Below are 3,734 nucleotides of genomic sequence, written 5' to 3'. Positions count from 1 at the left end.
GTGTTTAAATGTCATATGATTGTAACATCTAATGGAAATCGAAAAACTGCACATAACCAGAACAAAACAAGTTGATGATTTATCTAATACTTAAATATTAACACTATTCTAGAAATTGCAGCTTTAAATCTAACTACTAATCATTCGCAAATGCAGTTAGAAACGCAATGATATATTGTGTTTAAACTATATGTGTTAGTACATGTTCCATGCGTAACTGTAAATCATTTTGTTTAACAATTAAACAAAAATAGTGAAGTGTTACATAATAACTAGAAGTTAACTGTTGTGTCAAGCAGCTCATAAATGTCTTCTTTTATCATTTATGTATCTTCATCACTCTATCGGAGTAATAAATGCTATAAATAAATACAATCAACGATTTCTGAATTTTTTTCTGATTTTTTAAAGAAGTTAAGTGTTAAAATAGCTATGAATTTACATTCGAGACACCACTTGGATTTCTTCTAAGTTCGGTGATCAAAGGGTTCAAAGAAAATGTTTATCGCCTAATGCAAAATTATAGGCTTTTGATTTGTTTTGTTTTGTTTGTTTGTTTTTTTGTCGTGACTTACCCGACAGTGTGTTACCCGTTCGGGCGACCTATCAAGTGTATTTGTTCTGTCATTGAGCCTCTGTTAATATGGTTAGTATTTTGGTATTTCTGTTTATTACATAGGCTCAAAACAATTTTTTTACGAAACAAAATATAATGTTTGTGACGTACTTTGTTAATCGCAACTTGCCACTTTGATCTCTAAAATTAGTTTGGGTTTGGGAGGGTCAAACAAAACTATCATCAACTATAATAACACACCACAAAGGTATTTTAATCTGAACACAATGACAGTAGTTTCGTTTTGATTTATCATTTTTTTTTTTTTTTAAACCCATATATTTATCACCCCCTCTAGGCACAAGCTTAGGTTTTGTCATAGACCCAGAGTAACCTTGAAATGGTTGTTAAGTATAGTGATGTTAAAACAAACTATTGTCAACAGTGACTGCCATTCTGTTAATCCTATTATACATATCAAACAACAATTTCATCTCGAGTTTCCCTATGTTGGTGAAACTTAAAATGCATTAACACTTTTCGCACTTTTACTGTATAATACAGACAAGAATGAATGCCAGAATGGAGAGAGTACGTGCGACACAAACGCTGACTGCAAGAATACACCTGGATCGTACATGTGCACCTGTAGAGATGGATATACTGGAGATGGACGAACATGCATAGGTAACTGAAGCTTACAGAATGACAATGTTAGATAATGTATATGTGACACTGCGTTCTGGTTTCATTGGTACAATTAACAAATATACCGAAAAGAATTATGCATTTGCATAAACTTTTATACTTATAGTTAAACGCATTGTGTTGCTTGATATGTAATCACATTTATATTTGACACACACGCACGCACAAACTACACGCATGTATGTATTGATGTATGTATATGTGTGGATGCACGTGTTCATGCCTGTCTGTCAGTCCGTCGAAAAAAATCGTCAACATGCTGACGTACGCCAAACCATCACATGAAGCAGCAGCAGTAGTATTACCACCAGCAACATGATCTGTATGCTTGCTATTATTGTTATTGTTGTTATAATCGTCGTTGTCATTTTAGCCTGTCAGCAGAACATGTATGGACCTAACTGTACAAAATTGTGCTCAAAACGTAAATGTAAGTTCAGCAATTCCTCCTGTGATGTCAGGGCAGGTGCTTGTGATGACGGATGTCAAAATGGGTGGACTGGATCGGACTGTACAAAAGGTATATCCTTACCCTGACGTGGAACGTATTATATACACAAAAGCTATTGACAACTAGGCAGATTACAAGAGAAGCCATTTAGTAGGCCTACACACTAACTAAGTAAGTTTCTTGTGTAAATAATGTGTAATAAACAGTTAACTATTCTGAACGACTGAAGCACAATGTTGTAATTTGTTCCCATTATTATTTATTCATCAGATATAAACCTTGTATATCCTGGTTAATTTCAAGACAGTCCTTGAAACCTGTGACAAAACGAAGTACATTTATATAAAATGATACAATTACAAATATAGGTTCTCTTCTCTGCGTGACGCAGAATACAACGTATGTGGTTCATACGTGAACACATTTGAATAACCATCACACGCCATCTCGTGTAAGGTCATGCAAACATATGAGTATAAAATTCCAAATACCTTATTCATATTAATATTTTAATTGATTAACGCATTTAGCAGAGCTCTGAGATACATGTGACATATTCAAATTTATTTAATAATTGAATTTACCTTTCAATTCAGACATAAATGAGTGTCTTGGATCGAATCTGTGTGGTACCCATGCGCTTTGCAACAACACCGAGGGGTCATATATATGTACATGCCAAACTGGATATTCTGGAGATGGACAAAATTGTAAAGGTAATTAAGCGAACTACTATTTGTGTATAGCAGTGTTACGAAATACAAAAACACAGAGTAGCTAATGAAAATGATGTTACCATGTTTATTTAATCAGTTTTTGTTATGCGAAACTGAAATGGGATATACCAAACGTCAAATTTAGGGAAATTGCGTCCACAAAATGCTTCACATATACATGTATTAGCAGAAGTTTGGGACCAATTATTTGGAAATGCTAGCTATTGTAACAATGTAAGGACGATAATCCATTGTTTCTGTGTCCAAGGCCTAACAATATGTTTATAAGAATCCAGCCTTAACAAGAAAAAAGGGGCAGATCCTATTGTTTTCTCTCAATATTTCAATTTTTTCTTCTGTATCTAACATTAGTATCCGACAACATGTGAACAAATAATAAAAATTTTTAAATCTGCATCTACCATACTTACTTCTTTCAATCTCCATATACGGATTACAAACCTAAGAGACGCGTGTGCGACTCCTGTGGAATATGAGCACGTAAAACGGATTACCTACTTATCTACATACATATCTACCTAAGATACACGAATAGAATTACATGTGGTTGCATTTGCATGTGAAATGGACAGGTTCGAGAACAAACGTTGAGGGTCCATTTATTTGTATTGCATTATTTATTAATTTCTATTTATTAATCTTATTTTTTATACCACTGATATAGTAATTAACTCGATCTAAAGCAGGATATACCTCTTGGAGGCCTCTCGACCACAACTATCAGGATAGTGACCGATACACGTCGTAAACGGTGGATATAACTATTACATTTCATCTACAAAGACAAATGGCAATGGTGGCAAATGTTTCTCCTTGTTGTCGAGCTTTACTTACCATAAACTATTGCCTGACCGCACGTATCCCGATTTTGTTTTGAATCTAATATCTAAATAGAAGTAAGACATCTCCGAAAGTATACTAGAGTAACATATAAGGTAAGAGAACAAATAAACACAATGCAGTGAATTTATTTACTATTGAATTCAGATGTAAACGAGTGTGTCGAACAGTATCCATGTGACACGAACGCCGATTGCAACAACCTTGTCGGATCATATATATGTGCTTGTCGGCATGGTTATTCTGGAGACGGCAAAACGTGTACAGGTAATAGTTTCGTAACTAAAATATAAAGAATACCAATATTACTTAATGTGTCATTATTTTGTTTACGTTAAAAGTATTTGTGTTAAATGGAGATATAGTATCAAAATATTTGGAGTAAAGTTCGTAAGTGTTCTCGAATGTTACACATTTTGTGTCGATGACATCATGATATCTC

At 34.0% G+C, this 3,734-nt stretch overlaps 1 long non-coding RNA gene across 1 annotated transcript; it reads left to right on the top strand.

Annotated features, from left to right (window-relative positions):
• Positions 1 to 1,646: 1,646 nt before the first annotated feature.
• Positions 1,647 to 3,475, top strand: LOC121366170. The gene is made up of 3 exons (XR_005957131.1): positions 1,647 to 1,784; positions 2,312 to 2,431; positions 3,440 to 3,475. It is a non-coding gene; the product is annotated as an uncharacterized LOC121366170 (long non-coding RNA).
• The last annotated feature ends 259 nt before the right edge of the window (positions 3,476 to 3,734 follow it).

Source organism: Gigantopelta aegis, unplaced genomic scaffold (assembly GCF_016097555.1).
Source record: "Gigantopelta aegis isolate Gae_Host unplaced genomic scaffold, Gae_host_genome ctg4934_pilon_pilon:::debris, whole genome shotgun sequence".
In the NCBI taxonomy this organism is placed as follows: Eukaryota; Metazoa; Mollusca; class Gastropoda; order Neomphalida; family Peltospiridae; genus Gigantopelta; species Gigantopelta aegis.
This window is presented reverse-complemented; position numbering and strand designations above follow the sequence as displayed.